The 18,685-nt window shown below is 37.5% G+C and overlaps 1 pseudogene; it reads right to left on the reverse strand.

Annotated features, from left to right (window-relative positions):
* Positions 1-2,304: 2,304 nt before the first annotated feature.
* LOC113078112 (attractin-like) overlaps positions 2,305-18,685 on the reverse strand; it is a 31,781-nt pseudogene continuing 15,400 nt past the window's right edge.

The following is an 18,685-nucleotide window of genomic DNA, read 5'->3' on the forward strand; positions in this document are numbered from 1 at the left end:
CAATCAAAACGAGCACAACGAGGGTCTGTTGATTCTCTCCAGTGACTGACAGCAGTTTTCTGCGTCCCCATCCTATGAGCACTTGGCATCTGCAGTTGTGTTGCTTTTTATTCTCAAGTGTCCTGTGATGACAAATAAGGTGAGTGAAAAGTAAATGCATTGACTTCTAACAAGCTTCAGAGACTATTGACCTATCAATGACCTGCATCACAAAACAGGGCAAAGCATTTCTGTTCAGATGGGTGGAAACTGTGGATTTTACTTGTTATTTCCTGAAAAATAAACCTGCCAGATACAGATGTACAGAATAATGCTTGTGTGTCCAAATATGTACATGAAGTAAGAGCATGTTTTTTATGCATTGATTTTATTGGGAAAAAACCTGAGCAATCATTTTTTAATATGGTAAAATATGATAACTGAAAATAGTTATATGGAAAGTAGCTATGAGAAGATTCTTTAATATTTATATGTATTTTTGTTTGCCCTACAGAAGAAAGTCATACATGTTTGATTTGGAATAAATACTGATCTTATTCTTAAAAATAGCTGAAATCATTACCAAATTAGCTAAAGGTTGCATTAAGTATTAGAAGGGCTTTATGAACGACTGATGTTGTAATTCTTCCAGTTCTGTGGATGTAGATCGTGTGCCGGCCTGCCGATCAGCTCAAGCTGAGGGGGTAATGAGTAACTGAGGGAGTCAAGTTGTCACCTATGTGCATTGTCTTGGTCATCACTTACATCTACACTGCCCTTCAGACTAACAACACCCAACAAAATAAAATGCCCACATGTAACGGTGTTGTGCTACTGCCGCAAGATGTACTCAAGGAAATATGAAGGATATCTGAACTCAGGAGGAGGACAGCATAGGCACGTGGATGCCAAGTCACGCTTAAGCTGATTTTTTTTTTCCCCCTTACATTATATTTCGGAATTTATTTTTTTCTGTTGAGCACAAAATAGGATTTATTGAAGAATGTTGGTAACTTAACAGTTGCTGGCAGCCACTTTCTCTTCAGAGTTTGGAAAAAATATATAATCAATCAAAAAAAAAATGAGGACCTGCAGCTGCTTGGTTACCCAATTTCTTCAAAACAACTTCCATGCTCAACATAAGAAATAATCTCTTGCTGGGGGTTGAAAAATCTCTTTAACTGGATCGTTCACCCAAAACTGTAAATTGTCAATTATTACTCACCCTCATGTCCATTTTCAGAACACAAATTAAAATATTTTACATGAAATCTGAGAGCTTCCTGACCCTGCATAGACAGCAACACAACTGAAATGTTTTATGGTCCAGAAAGGTAGTAAGGACATCATTAAAATGTTCAATGTGACATAAGTGGTTCAACTGTATGAAGCTATGAGAATACCCGAATGCTGGCTCCTGCATCTGCAGCACCGGATACATGCGTTGTAGTACTCTTGTGAATGGAGGCAAAGACTAACGGGGAAGAGAAGAAATTATTAAATGAAGATTTATTTTTTTATTTTTTTGCAGCACAAAAACTATTCTTGTAAAATAACAGTTGAACCACTGATGTTGCATGGAATATAAAAAATAAAAAAAGTAACAAAATTTTGCCCTACAGCCCCCCTGGGCCTTGTAAGCGTTTGTTCCCTTGCTGTCTATGGGAGGGTCAGGGAGCTCTGGGATTTTATAAAAATGTGTGTTTCAAAAGTCTTAATGGGTTTGGAACAACACGAAAGTGAGTAATTAATGATAGAATTTTCATTTTTGGGTGAGCTATCCTTTTGAGCTTCAGAAAAGGTTGACTTTTAGTTTTACTGTTTCTGGATTCCTGCCAGTGTGCTTGATAAAATGCAAATACACAGCTAATGCTGAGAATTTTCATTCAATTACAAAGCCATAAAGTATCTGTAATATATCAGAGCAGGGAGACTTTGAAAGCTCCCTCATAATCCCATTTGGAAAATCTCTGAAGAGGCACTGGATAAACGCTCACGCCGAGCTGAGGAAGTTGTCATGATATTGTTTATCCACATCTGCCTGCTGATAATAAGGAGATAACAAATGCATTTCATCTGTCCTGTTGTGAGAGATGAGCTTAAATGCTTACAACAGCACACTACGCAATGAAGATAAAACAATGTACATCAGATGCCGTACTGTACCGTGCCGTTTCCCCTTGAGCTACATAAATTACTCAATAGTAAAAAAAAAACGCCATAGGCAGCTCTTTATCTCATTAAATAAACGATGGGTGATAATCAGCTAACCAAGAACACTGCATTTCCCTCAAAATTAGAACAACAGATTAACAAGCAGTCATCTTCATTTTACCATTTAATTATAGACAAAATGTTCTATGTCATTCTTTATGTACACATATAATTACAAGGTCAGTTTAAATTTCCAGGTCTCATTTTTTTTCTTAAAGTAGGTAACTAGTTTAAAGTTTGTTCAGGACATTCGCCATCTTACATACAAAAGAAGCTGCAATGCAGTCACATTTCAAAAGCCTGGGCTACTCCACCCGCCAAGTGCAGTAAGTCGCTTAACATAGACGGCATTCACATTCCTGTCCATCACTATGTACAAAAACTTGAGTGCACTTGCTGCTACATTATACATATTAAACTACAGACTCTGTATCTACAGTATCACTGTATACAGATGGTGCGGTCGGTGGGTAAGGAGTACTGTTTGAGGCTTACATAGAAAAGCGATGTTAGAATTAGCTTCCATCTGAAGGAAGAGAGACCAGCTCCTTATATTAGACCACTTTGTGTGTATGTGTGAGTGCGCTTTCCCTTTTGGACCCTAACAGATCGCAAGAAAAAAACAAAACATAAATGGTCTCTCTATGACATTCTGGCTTACATTTGCACCTGATGGGTGTCACAGGACATGGATTTTCCATTGAAATCACAGACAGATTAGCAACATCCTGTTAGGGCTCTCAATAGTAGATGTTTGGTTCTGGTCTAGTGACTTGTGTCCCTTTATTCATGGCACTCTAAATGCACCGAGAACTGGACCGTCTCGATACAGCAGCGATCCAGGATAATGAAAGAAGTAATGACTGAACTGCCACGCGCACTTACACCAGTTTAGATTTCATAAAGTCACATTTGCTCTATCCCTGACCTTTCCTTTGCACTAGGCAGTCCACTCCATATCCTGGAGAACACCCCTGGTATCCGACGCAGGTCCAGGTTTGTGCATTTGTGCATTTGTGCATGCAGATAATACTTCGCCAGCCCAAAATGACATGACATTTCGAGAAACCCAAACAAGGTTCTTGTTCGCTCTAATTCCACCCTGATGCCTGCCTGAAGTCGCCTTTTATTTATGTCTTCTTTAAAATGTGCCTGAGAAATGGGTTGAGATTTCAGATAAGAGAGAAGTGAGAGGAAGTAAATGATAAAAGCAGAAGCAGCACTATCATTATGGCAAACAAACCCTGACATCTAAGATCTCTACATGAACATGTGAAAGGAGGTAATTCAAAAGAGAATGGAAGGATGTGAAAGAGCTTAAATGTAGATCCTCTTATTGGGACAAACATGAAATGCTTGGGAGAGACGTAAGAGAAGTAAAACGCTTGTAAACATAAAAGAGACTTGATTAATAATTAAGAAATAAAAGCAATCGTATGGGACTACTGCCATGATTAAAGAGACACAGACGTACTATATGCCTCTAAAAGACGTCCTGTAGTATATGCATGTGTATGTGTCTGTGTCTGTGTTATAGCCATGCAACCAAAGAAGTCTCCAGAAGAAATTTTTGCTCTTGTGTGTGTGTGTGTGTTGCATTCATCGGAGATGCAGCAGTGCAAGGATTTTTCCTCCTGATTTTAAAAATGGAATAAAATAACTGAAATAAGTTAAATATCATAAAGTGGCCCAGGATAAGTCCTATCAGTCAGGGTCGCATAAGAGTTCATTTCCTGTAGTGTTCTCTCAGCTTGGGCCAGGAGAGATTCTCCCATTTTCTCCAATCAGAGTCTGCTTGGCTTGGCTAAACCACGCCATCCTGCCATAAGCGTCCTGGCAAGGGTCCGAGGTCAGAGGACGAGGGGTAAATGTCAGATGCAGGTGGCGGGCTGTGCTAATGGCTGCTGCTTGCGGCTACGCAATCCTCCCGACTTCTCCTTATATCCCAGACACATCTGCTGAGAGACGTCCACTAATGCACTCGCTACTGCCAGACCTGAGAAGAGAAGACGACAAAGAGGTGTCTCTGAGCGTCAGTATAATGGCCTTGGCGGCAGAGTGTGTAAAAATGTTCAGCACTCAGTCTGTGGGCCAAATGCATTGGCTCGCCGACCCACCTGACTGTCCTGGAGGAGGAATACCTCCGGGGCCTCTGGGTAATCTAACAAAGATGGAGAGCACTGCTGCCTTATTCCCAAAACAGGGCTCCAAAGCTATAGGCTTAGGCACAGACTGTGAGGGAAGAAAAAAAAAGAAGTGGTTACAAAAAAAACAAAAACAAAACAAGTTATATTGTATTCTATTCTATAACAAAATTGGTAGCACTTTATTTTACAGTCCTGTTCATCATGTACATACTATGTACTTATTATAGTAATTACAATAACAATGTAATAACTAGGTACTAACCCTGAACCTACCCCTAAACCTAACCCTACCCCATGTAGTTACCTTGTGTTACCAGAAATTTCTTAGATAAATACACTGTAATTACACTATAAGTACATGTAAGTACACGTAATGTAAAATAAAGTGCAACCACAAAATTAGTAAATTTTAAATAAAATAAAAAATTATACTACCATTCAAAAGTTTGGTCTTGGCAAGATTCTGATATTTTTGAGTCTTTTTTTTTGCTCACTAAGATTTATTTGATTATGAATACAGTAAAAACAGTAATATTGTGAACATTTACAAAATATATTTAAAAATTAAATTTATTGCTGTGATGCTAAGCTGAATTTTCAGCATCATTAATCCAGTCTTCAGTGTCACATGATCCTTCAGAAATCATTCTAATATGCTGAATTGCTGCTTAAAAAAAAAAAAAAAAAAAAAAACAAAAAAAAAAACTTATATATAATACACACACACACACACACATATACACACAAAATATTATTTTAAAATATTCAAAAGGAATGCCTGACTTTTGTTTTTTATTGTCATTGTGGTCTCAGACATTTGGACCCCACAACATATAAATGACATTATTAAAACACATGGACAGTTCTGAATCTGACATCTGTGACACTGCTATTATAATACTGTATTTTAATTTAAGCCCCTTCAACTCAACAAAAATTCTGTAATTAATTACTCCCCCTCATGTTATTCCAAACACGCAAGACCACGTGGAATGAAATGAGGGTGAGTTATTAATCACATTTAAATTACAACAACTTAAATTTATAATGTTTCCCAATTACCTTTTAATGTATTACTATGACATATATTGTAAGAGTGTACTGGAATGACTGATACATTCCAAGGTACTCTGCTTCAAAGAACACCATGGTACATGCACAGAAACCACTGTCATTTTTTGGAAGTATTTTAATGCATGTGTGGAGCAGGGCTTAAAGCACCTGACCTTCTGTTTTTGAACGTGCGCACAAATCATATTCCATCTTTGACCCATTTCACACTCTCATTTTGCCCTTAGTCCCAAGCCTTACATAAACCCTTTTATACACACACACTTGTTCTTTTTACTTAACTGTCGAGTTTCCCCAGCGTGCTGTGTGTATGCCTGATATTAGCGCATATGCATAAAAAAGACAGTGTTTGCATGCTTATTGTGGCTCTCCAACCCCTCATTCACACATTCTCCCCACTGTACAGCACACTTGCATATTCATCCCTCCTTCTCTTCATATATTTTTTTTCTTTAAACTACTTCTTATCCTACCGAGACCAGTTCACCCCCTCACTCCTCTCTTTCTCTCTCCTCCTCACACTTTCCCACTGTCAATTCAGAGCAAGGGGGATGGCATTTATCTTTCACGCCATACACACCTACTCCTCCAGCACACAAAAAGAAGAAACTCCTAGTAAAATTCAATTACAGCCTCTGAGAGCATCGGCATTGCTGTATGTAAGCATTTATATATATATATATATATATATATATATATATATATATATATATATATATATATATATATATATATATATATATATATATATATATATATACTCGTTCGTTACGTTTCGGCTCAGGCGATTATCTGAGGCAACCAGACTGAGCAAGCAGAAGACAGGTTCTGTATAATTAACTCTTATAATTAAAGAAAACGAGAGTGACTGAGAGTGAGTGAGTGAGTGAGAGAGAAAGCAGAGGCCACTGAATGCTCTGATGTCCACTGAGCTCCTGTGTGCATTGCTTTTTTGTTTAGTTGTGCTTGCTTTAGGTTTCACACCCTCTGGGTCCTTCTATGAGATTTGAGAGAAATAACTGCTTTTATAGCGTTTTGCGATCAAGGATGGCTGGATTGTAATTACTTTTAAACCTTGATCGTGAGCATAGGACATTGATGGAGCAGGAGTGAGAACGCAGGGAAGAGGTAAATCTAAATTGGATCTTCACTCTAGGGCTGTCATTACAGTGTTAGGACAACAAACAAAAAACAAAACTGTAATTACAAAGCAATAATTCCTGGAATCAAATATAGCTGTAATACTATGTAATGCAGTTATTAGTTGCTAATCTCAGAGGGGTCAAGAAGTATTTAAAGTAAACAAAAACAAACAAAGATGTCAAAACTAGACAAATGAAAGTGTTATGATTTTAAAGCTGTTGAGTACATAAAAACTATTAAAACACAGAAGTTCTGTTCTGAAACCCAGTGAGCTGCCTAACAAGGCAATTCTTGAGGCACATTCCAAAATATTTATACTGCCTTTTAAATGTACCTCATTTTGGCCAAATTGTCAGGTACATATCATCACATCACATCCAGAGATACAATCCTAGAATTCATTTTGGAGAGCTTTGTGATTTGAGAGAAATATATTTTATTTACCACTTTCAAAATCGATAATTTAATTTAAAGTTTTGGGTAAAACCTAGATTTCCAATTAATCGCAGTCTTTATTTCAACTATCTAGATATCAATTCTTAAAATACCATGGTTGATCTTTTACTCAACTATTTTTTTTTTTAGTGGGTGCCTGAAAATATAGTCTGCATAGTTTGGGCCCTGTTGTTAATATTTAACGTAAATATTTTCATAATTTACCAAGAAAGTTCCCCATATCAGTGCATTCTGCACCATTTTTCAACATAGTATTCCCCCATTGCTGAATCTTCATCGGAAAAAGAAATTATATTAGACCCAAATGGAAGTTTGAAATCTGTACTGAATGTGATGTAATACAAGGACCTTCAAATAATGGAAAGAAACTTCTATTGTGTGTGCTGTTTTTATCCAATGCTAGTTGACCAAGTAACATCTATCCTCACTTTACAGCAAAGCGAATGCACTATTTCTATTGATATCAATGGATGGGCAGGGTATTTGACACACGGTAAACTCCAGTGTGTAGGTGCTTCTCTCAAACATGCAAAAAGAGAACAAAAAGTCTTACATACCATGACGAATTGACGTGCTACATGCAAGTTATATTCTTTTGAATTGCATGCAATTGAGTTTGAAACTATTCAACCTTTAAGACTTATCAAAAGGCACTGCCGGCTGGTTACTTCAGTAGTGGGCGAAAATAACATGCAGGTGGCAATACATATGAATGTATCCATATAAAGGGCTGTCATTTCATAAAGAAAATAAGATTTCAAATCTTTCATACATTCATATATATATCTGACGAGTCTGATGAGTAAACTTAGAAATCCACTAGCCAATGGCAGTTTCTATTGCCAAGGGGTGCATAGAGGATTGTTGTGTGAAATGAGAAGCAACATATCCCAGGATTCAGTTAACTGAGATTCAGAATGACTCCGGGTTAACCATTTCAAGCCCTTCTGAAATACTTTTCTGTTTATTTCACAGAAAACTGGATATCCCAACTGATTACTGAAGTGCATTTGATGAAAAACTGACTCTTCCTGTGAATATTTGCATGCTACTGTATTTTAGTTTATTTTGGCAGTGAATCATAAGTTTGGCAACACATCTCAATCTTTTGGAATCAACCATTTTGAATGGGAAATCTGTATTTTGTGCTTATTTTGGAATTGCGTCCTTAGATTAGCAACATATGCTAATGAGAAACTAATCAAAAGAATTGCATTTCTTGTCTGAGTCACAATAAGAGAGCACGAGTGACCAGTTGTAAAAGAGTTTCTGCCTATGTATTGTTTGGAAAGATTTTTATTCGGTTGCGGTTTTAGAATGCTGTTGCTTATACAGACAACAGACAGCAACGCAGCTCACTAGATTTTGGAAAAGAGCCAGTGACTCAGCCCTCAGTTTGTTCCCACATTAGTATATGCAGTAACTGTACTCCCTCTTAAAGCCACCAAACGAAAGGTCACACTAACCTTCACATTTCCACCAATCAGGTCTGGCGGCTCCTCGTCCGTCTCCAAGGCGACATTGATGGTGGCGAATGGTCGGCTGGCCATCTGTTGCATTTCTCGCAGGAGTTGCTGAGAAAGAGAAGAGGAAAATTATCCAAGTGTTACATTTACACACAAACATTCATATGGCTCTGCGTGCTGTTAAAGCTGAGATCAATATAAAGGTGACGGCTGAAACGGCCTAGCCTGAAAGAGATGCAGGCTGAATGTAAAAGACACCAGACTGAAACAAGCTTGTGAGCACATAAACAGATAAAAAGGACCATCTACGAGGAAGTCAAACAAGAGGAACTGAATATCTGCAGAGCCTTTTAACTGTCAGAATCTGAGAGCGAGTGCACAGAGAACAGATCAAACACCTGTTAAGCATAATTGATGCCACTCTTTGGTTATCTCAGGAAATAAGCATACAAACACATAAATTGGCACAAATCTTCCAATAAAGAAGGGGGAAAAAGTGAAAAGGTTACATGCGGGTATGGAACATCTGATGAGTGTTAATATTAAAATTTCAAAAAGCTGTGCTCAATAGCTCTTTTTATTCTGAGAGATGCCTTTGAATGTCTGTCAACAGTATGGAAGGAAAGATAAATATATATACACACACACACACACACACACACGTACGTACGTACATATATATATATATATATATATATATATATATATATATATATATATATATATATATATATATATATATATCTACTAGTGTTCACTTAAGAAACATAGTAAACATTAGCCAGTCATTTTTTTCTTTTCGTTTTCTTTTCAGTGAATGAACATTTTTGGGTAAACATGGCAGACCAAACATATATCTGTATCATCCATGTGAGCACCATAGCTCCTGAAATCACAATAATATTCTCTAAACTTACCTCAGTTGTTACGGTTCACTAAAATAAAAAAAATAATATTCCATGAAAAAATGAAAACAATGTTGCATGTGTCATTTCCTAGCTTAATTCAAATAGGAAAATGTACATTTTTAAAGTTATTGTAAATTTTTTATATTTATTCATATTTAATGTATTATGGTGTTTTGTATCTTATCGTTTTATGTGTGCTTGTTCTCCACCACTGTAAAAACAAATTGCCCCTCAAGGGGGACAATAAATGGTAAAGTAAAATAATGAAAACTTCACAAGCTTAAATCAAAATCAGAAATGCTTCCTTAGCCACTAACTGAAATAAAATGCATTTAAAAGCTAATCTACCCATCAACCTACCTACCTAATTATCCACCCACCCATCCATCTAAACTGTATATAGTTTCAAAAGAAATTTTTTTCTTATGTTCATTTAGTGAAACTAAAAGTGCCGAAAACATGCTTTTAAAGCTACATTTTCACTGCATAAAGTTCTCACATTAAACATTTTGTAGTTTTGAACATCTCAAATGTCCCCATGGGATTGTCTCTTGGTCTCTGATGTAAATAATGATGAAACGGTAATCTGAATCAGTAGGCGTGTGTGAGAGACCGAGAAAGACAGATAGAGCGAGCGATAAGAGCAAAATAAGCTTCTTCACAGCAAACCACTCAATTAGAAATCCCCACCGTCTGACTGCCATCCCTCTCTGCAGGAACCACAAGTCATTTAATCTGTGTGTGTGTGTGTGTGTGTTTGTGTATCTGTCCGTCCATGTTTGAATGCTCTGCTCAATACACAACAGAAAATCTTATAAAGACAGAGAATGAAAAGGAGAGAGAGAGAGAGAGAGCGCAAGCGCTCCAGGGAGCACAGCAACTGTCACACACATACACACACGGTCCCATTGCAGCACATCAAAGTGCATATTTACTGGTGTGTGCTTTAAACTACCTTCAGGAATATAAGGCATATCCAAAGAGACAGAGCAGAGGGGTAAAGATGGATGTGGAGAGGGGAGAGAAGAGAAGAGAGAGATCTTTCAATCAACCTTCAGGAGAGAAGCAGTGCTGAATCAGATGGTAAGGTGTAGCCATGCTGAATACTGATCTGAGACAGACTGTGCATTGAAACGGGGAAACGCAGATATCAATCCCCATGGTGTTTCTCCCAGCTGGTCTGGATTGGTGGTTTGAGAGCGGTTTTAGTCACATGAAAGCCAACTAGACCAGCTGTTTTTAATTGTTTTTAAGCACTGTAGCCTTCAATTGTCCCCAAAAAATTGTTCTATGTACCACTGGTTTACACGGGCTTTGTAAAGGCAGGCAGCAAATATCTGATTTTTTTTTTTTTTTTTTGGTGTATCCGACTCAAACTTGTGGTCTGAACATCTAAAGACTAACAGGTCTAAAATATCTAATCAATAAAATCAACAATGATTGCTAATAAAAATTTACGTTTCTGAGTGGATCTTGTGTTCCTGACAAAGAATATACAAATCAATCAATCAATAAAACAATATTTGCTAATTACACCACTTTACATTAGTAAATAATGCATATGGAGAAAAACATCTCAAATACAGTGGTTGATTTTGCTTTATTATGGTGAGCAAGTTCGAGAATGTATTATTTATATTTGGTCACTTCATATTAAGCTCCAATTCTCACTTTAAACAAACCATTAACTACGACTTTTGCAACAAACTCCTAATTTGCTGCTTATTAATAGTTAGTAAGGTAGTTGTTAAGTTTAGGATTTGGATAGGGATACAGAATATGATCATGCAGAATACGTGCTTTATAAGTACTAATAAAGAGCCAGTATGTTAATAGCAGGCGTGCTAATAAGCAACTAGTTAATAGTGAGAACTGGTCTCTATACTAAAGTGTTACCTTATATTTGACCCTTTTTCATAATTTATAGCATAGCTTACATTCTTTAGTATGCACACATTGGGCAGGTTATATTTGTGTGTGTGTGTGTAAAACATTGAAAATTTAATTTGACTTTTAAAAATCTTTTTAAAAGACATAAATGACAGATTAAATCATCATCAAAATAATTTTTATTTGCAGTCCTAATCTAAAATCACATTCATATGTGGTTTGAAAAACTGACACTCATGATGTCTGATGCGCCTTGTGCCTTTCAGCACTGCAGCGAAAGTTTTCTACCCTCTGATGAAACGACAGCTCTTCTCATATCTTTCGGCATAGTGCTGACACTAAAGTCATTAATATGGCAACCCATGTAGATATAACGGATATTCACCACACTGTTTGAACAAATGGATCTGATTTCATCACTCAAAAAATGACAGAGGGGACAGTCAGTCCTAAAGATTGGACTTGGAATTTGAAGCACAATGAACAAAGCCATAGATTGATGGTTGGTTGTCAAGAGAAGAAGAAGAAAAAAAAAAAATTGGCCTGTGAGAATGCCTGCAAAATAATGGTATTGCATAATGGCATTGTCTGCTACATCTAATTGTCTCAGCAACAGGGTGGGAAAATGCAAGGCTACAAGTGGGAAGAACATAAAAGAACAGGGGGAGCTACCCAACCAACCAGAGATAAACCTGGGCCACTGTGAGAGATTAATGCAGGAATATAATCCCCTAATGAGCCGTAATCCAACTGCCTAATTACGCCCACAAGCCCCTGAGACTACAGATTAGTGGAATATCACTGCCTTGCAGAAGACAGACAGAAGGAGAGAATGGATAGAGTGCAAAGAGACATGTTTCTTCAGCCACAACTCACATGCTGAACCATTCAGACACACGCATCTGAATCTAGTTTTTCAACAGACATTCTGAGGTGGGTTTGATCTGAAACACTGCACTTGACAAACATTTTCAATGTGGATATAAATAGACAAGTGTCTATATATGATTCCGAGATTTAAAGTAAAAAAAAAAAAAAGGGCATCTGTTCTCATTTTTGTACAGGAAAGCCATTAGACAATCCGTGTTATGTTTGTCCCAATTTCAGGGAATTTAAACCTTTTGACCAATGAATCCCCAAGACTAATTACTGGACAAGGATTTTTAAAAATCTTTTTCTAGAAATTACACTCCCGCAAAGAGCAGGGAGTCTATTAATCAAGTCAATGATATATTTTAGAGATAGAAAATGTATAATCACTCAAGATTTCCATGACTTTTATATGACTTTCAATGGATTCTTTGACTTGTCCAGCCCTGGAAATCTGTATCTGTGTATACCTAACTGCTCCCCGGGCGCCGCAGCATAAATGGCTGTCCACTGCTCTGGGTGTGTGTTCACTGCTGTGTGTGTGTGTGTGTCTGTGTGTGTGTGTGTGTGTATGTGCACTTTTAATGGGTTAAATGCAGAGCACGAATTCCGAGTGTGGTTCACCATACTTGGCTGTATGTCACGTCACTTAAGTCCTAATTGTGCATATTTCTATTTAAAAGACTGTATTTTGCTCGCAACATCTATAAAGATTAATGTATTACAACATGGACTATGTAAAATCAATAGAAAGTTGGCAAAAATGCCCAAAATAACCTCATAATCATCGTCTGTCTTGATTCGTGGTACCGCGGAAGGGGGGATTTGCCACACGCCACTGGTTAGTATTTACTATTTTTGAAACAAGCCAACAATTCTATAAAGTCTGGCAAGATAAATCCATGCTCATTTGTGGCATCAAAGCAAAACGAGTTCGGGCTCTGAGGGATATTGGAGCGATAAGATAAGGGAATATGGGAAAGCCTTGCATGAACCCTAATGACTAGAATGTTCTCGTTAACCTTGGCATTTCTGTGCAACGGATGTGGCCCGGCACACTCTGCAAGGAGGCAGGCATGTCCGCCTTGCTTGTCTTCTTAAATCAGTCAGAAGCTGCAGCCGGATCTCGATGGCCATGAGTGGATAAGGAAAGCTTGTGCCAATGAGTCCCGCTGGTATTTACCGAACTGTTCTGCTCTAATAACCCGTTGCCTTCACGGTGGCACAGGGATCAGACTGGATCCATTACAGAGAAATATGTTGATGCCAAAGCAGCACCATTCCTAGGTATCCAATTCTCTTCTGCAACAGATCGTTAAGATTAGTTCACTCAGACCATATGCTGAAATCAGTGTTTTTAGTGTCGAGTCATCTATTACACAGTGGGTGGGAAAGTGTGTGTTCCTCTGTTGTCTCTCTCGGTGTGTGTGAAACACAAATGTCTATTTTTTACTCAACTACAACTGTTTGAGATAATGTGTGGGTGAAAATGCAAGACCGTATTACTGCAGAGGGAATCTGACCTCCAATTGAGAGGCGCTAAGAGCATGACGAACTTGGCTACTACAACAGTCCAAACACACAAACACATCCAGGCCTGGGTGAGTTTCTCTACACCCGCATCCCTTCATCAAACAGAAGGGGGAGGCTGATGCAAGCGTTTACACTCAGTCCTCTGAAGGAATACAGAGTGAAGAGCGAAGGGAGAGCGACTGTGAAGGAATGAAAGCTAGAGAGAGGGAGATTGAGGGAGAGGTGGAGACCAACTGAGTGTGCTGACGGAGTGAAAATGTGGCAAAGAACAGATGAGGCCCTTCTTTAGCTCTCTTTTCAGAGCAATCACTATCCTAATCACTCAAGCTCCTCCTCTGCAAGGTTATTACTGCCAACTAGAACTATTAACGAGACTGCAATGAAAAAAGCAAGCAAGAATATGAGCTTGTGAAAAAACAAAAGTTACTGAAACTATAAATGTGGACCACAAAATCCAATCATGCTGATGAACTATAAATGACCCCATATTTTGTATATGATACAGTTCAAAATGTCATCATATGCAAATGAAAAAATATGGTGAAGAGCAAAAAGCAATTCTAAAATGGAATAAAAAGTTTCTTAAAAATTATACAATTATTAGGGGTGGGCGATAGGAGTAATTTTATTTCACGGTAATGATATATATCATGATACAGTTGTTTTTTGTTATAATAAACGTCTTTTTTTGACAATGTTTGACACAGCGGGAATATTAGACTGCTGTCACTTTAAGAGCTGCCCGGATCCAATATACTGTAACATCAGATTTTTTTTTTTTCTCAGCTGTTTGCTTTCACTTAAGACCTAAAATTACTGTGTTAATGAGGATAGTTGCAGAGATGGCCATTTTGACACACAAACGTGTGTATTTAACCGTTCAAGTCCTATAACGCAGCAAAAATAACATTGTTCAATACTCCTGCGCTCTGAACAACATCTTCATGTGCGTGTACCTCTCTGAAGCACTCAGAAAGTCACACATATAGCGAAAGGAGTTCTCTTTCACTGCTCATTGCGTTTTAATGGTTTAAAATCATTTTTATTAAGCCACAATACTAAAAAGCATGTGCGAATCCTACGTTTTTGTAACCATTTAGCACAGCAACGTCACGTCAGCGTGTAACTGCCACAGAGACGATAGTTCAAATGTCACATCACAAGTTGTCACATTTCTCCCGGGTTAATTGGGTCTACCGGTATATCGCCCACCCCTAAATAAAATCTACTGTTTTCAAAAAAAAAAAAAAAAAAAAAAAAAAATCACCCAGAATAATTCCCCTCCTTGAATAACAATAGGTTATCACTTCTAATAGGGTCTGCCGTAATTATGGTCACAAACTTCATAATTATAAACATATAGCCATATTCACTTTGTTCATGCTCTCAAAAAGCGACGGAACATCATCCAGGATTACTGTTCAAGTACGATAGGGGCTGTTTGCCCCAGAGGAGCTCTGATCATGTAATGCTTCCCTTAATCATCTCACACAGGCGAAACGTGAAATATGTCAAGACAAATAAAACACTAGTGTTGAGGTGAACAGACCGAGAAGTGTTTCTACTCCACAGAACTGACTGCAATGACAGTTCAATCTTGCGCTGGTAAGAAAAGTGCATTGCAACCCAAATAACAGCTAAAGAAAACTACAGAGAACACCTAAAGGACATTGCTCCCAGGGTCTAGGGATGGAAGTTACAGCTTTGTACAGGACAGCACAATGAAACTAAGTGACTTCCCTGTTTGCAAGGCCCTACCATACATTATGGACAAGATAGACATCTCTCCAAGCGCCAGAGACCCACTGCTGCCAAACAAGCAGTTTTTTATGCTGGAACTAGAGTTCCTGCTCAAACCTTTTACAACATTACAGAACACAAAGTCAACAAGGTGTTTTCAAGAAATTAAACATCAGAAGGGCTAGTTGGACCGAATCTGGCATCTCCTGCAACAGTGCAACACTACGTTTACCAGCCGTCACAGGATTTGTGGAGATTTTCACTATTCTGACATTTCTCTGTTACTCTGAAAAAGCAAGAAATATCCTGCCAAGACCTCAAAAACTTTGCCATCTCAGCTAAAATCTATCAGTCTTGACCAGCTACAGATGGTCAAGGATTTGACTTCCACTGTCCAAATACCCCCACACAAAGAACCTTTTCAGAAGAATTCTGATCAAAATTACAATGACAGAAATAATTCTTATAAGCATTCAGAAAGAATACAGAGGAAAATTAATTCTGCCTACATCGATTGTTCTTTCACTTTGGCTTCACCTCCCACGATAAAGACCAGCTGCAGATCATCAAGACAACAAAGAGGACCAATAACCATCACATGCCATGCATGAATGACATTTGTTTCCAGGACAAGCAGGAGGGGTTGATCACTAACCCCCTTCCACACCAAAACTCTTTTTTTTTTTTTTTTTTTTTTCAGATCTCCCTTAATGAAAACAGTTCAAGTTTAATCAAGGCAAACTGCCTAAATCTTTCCAAGGTCATATCATAGATTTAATGGCTTTTTCCCTTAGTCCACATATATGGGGGTGGCATTTTGCACCAAAAAGTGCAAACTTAGTACATACACTTAGTGCATATTTTATTTATATATTTAGTTTCCACTCTCTCACGGACCCTTAGAATTAAAAGCGGGCCATTGTTTGCTGCGGTGTATTAAATATTTTCAATGACCATGTAAACACTCTCTTTCCCACAAGACATGAGAAGCTTTGCTGCACTCATTTGAGCGGTGCTTTTTATTTAGACTACAATACACTTTTTAATTGCAGCACCTTCAATAACAGACTGTTTGAAAACTACCAGTATGCGTTTCATTGTGACAGGTTCACAAAACAATTTGCAGGGAAATGTTAAGATCACACTGAAATGATCAGGGACTTTTCTAAAAATAAATATCAACTGCTTGTTTCTCTGATTTACAGCACAAGGCTTTACTCTTTGTATCAGTTCTTTTAGTGCTTAGGAATAATAGTATCTAACCTTATGTACTTTGTTTCGATTTTTTTAAGTTACAGCAGGTTTTCATAATAAAATGGCTATAAAGTCAGATAATATTGATTTGTCATGATATAACCCTTATAACAACCAGAATGACAAATAAATAAATAAATAAATAAATAAATAAAAGTGATAAAAAATACAAATAAAAAAACCTTAAAGTTGGTAACAAGCATTTGTTTCTCAGTGTAAAAGAGAGACACACAAACACGAGACACAAGCTCAGGCCACCTCATTATAGCACACACACATGGACAGAGAATATCGACAGCTATTCCCACTACGGCTAATTCACAAGCCACTCTCTGTCAGTTTAATTCACAGCCTCATCAATAAAGGTGCGAGAGCTAGTGTGTGTTGTGTGTGTGTGTGTTTGAGGACCAGTGACGATGACTGAAGAGGAGCTCATGCTCATCATAAATCTTGAATCTTGTTACCTTTGGGTCTGAGAAAAAGTGTGTTCAGTGTTCGGAAGAGAGTAAAGTTAATTTAATTGGGTCATAAATAATGAATATTAACTAATAACAAAGGGAGATTTCAACATGCTCTATTTGCACAAACACATAAATCAAAAATATTACCCAATGCAATGGTAAAGTGTGCAACATGGATTCACAACTGAAAACGTAGGAGCATGCGGTCTCATTTTAAAAAGCGACTAAATAGAAACTTCATAGGGATGCTTTTGTAATATTCTTTGAATGACGCACATTCGCAAGATTAAAGAAAATAATCAGCAGTCTGTTAGCATCAGCTCATCTCGCCTGAATGGCCCTCATTTGCATATCTAACAATTACAGAGGATAGTCCCTGAAAAACTGATAAACCGCATCTTTGATTTTTGGGTCACAATACGTTCTCTGCCTGTGAGGCTTGTGATATTTAATCACTGAAAGATTTACCTGGAAACTCTTTCAGAGCACCTCCGGAGGAATTCTGTGTAATTACTTGCATGCATGCGTGCGCGCACACACACACACACACACACACACACAGAGCGCTTTGAGAAAAGGTCACTTCTGATTTGCAATTACAGTTTCGACATCTGAGCAACCCTCCGATGCTTTTTCAAACCTTCAAACAGGACAGTGGTGTTCAAAAGCAGGACATATATATATGTGCAGCTTTATTATTCACAATCATATTTAATATAAATTAAAAGCTTATGTAAAGTATAACAGTGATTAAAAAGTATATGAAGAAAGTATAGACTTACAATAAAAGACTAAAAATAGGACAAAGCAACAACTTTCAAATTCTTGCTAATACAGATGAGTTATTAAATGGCAGATCTTAAAATTGTATATTGTGTAAATGTCTAATATATCAGGTTCAAATATAAGTCAATAGTCTGTTTACTGTCCCCAAATTAGCTGTCTATGTCTGGTTGCCATGGAGTTGATTAGTTAAAGTCATGCTTGAAGTTAAAGGTCAAAGGAGTGCAAAACTTTACGTTCAAGACTGAGACAGGAAGTGATGTGCATGTACACATATGAATGCATGTTTAATTGTTGCATGAAAGAGGAAAAAGTATTACCACTTTTTAATGAAAGAGAGCACTTCACTAAGCCAGATGGTGAAGAGGGTCCTTTAAAGGACACTCACATTAGCCCTTATAAACACCCCTGCGTGGTTTAAACTGGCTTCTTGAAAACCTTTCAAGACCAAACCTCTTCCGTCTCTGTGGGGGCTGTAAATCAAGGTTCATGTTTCAGCACATTTTCTTATTTTTTTACAAATCTGACTGCATTGTAATAAATCAATTAACTGGTAATGATCAACAAATTGTTAAAAATACATAAACACACAAAAGTTTTACACTCAGCTATGCTCTGATTTTAAATCTTAATTTTTGTCAGCTCTTGAAATGGGTCATACTGTCGATATTACACAGCAGAATAAGTGAATAGAAACTCCGTTGATAGGAGGATGCAGTTATTGCATGGATGGAGCAAGAACAATGTTAGTTTCTAAAATACATGCACAC

This window comes from Carassius auratus, unplaced genomic scaffold, assembly GCF_003368295.1.
Source record: "Carassius auratus strain Wakin unplaced genomic scaffold, ASM336829v1 scaf_tig00024176, whole genome shotgun sequence".
NCBI classification, from domain to species: Eukaryota; Metazoa; Chordata; class Actinopteri; order Cypriniformes; family Cyprinidae; genus Carassius; species Carassius auratus.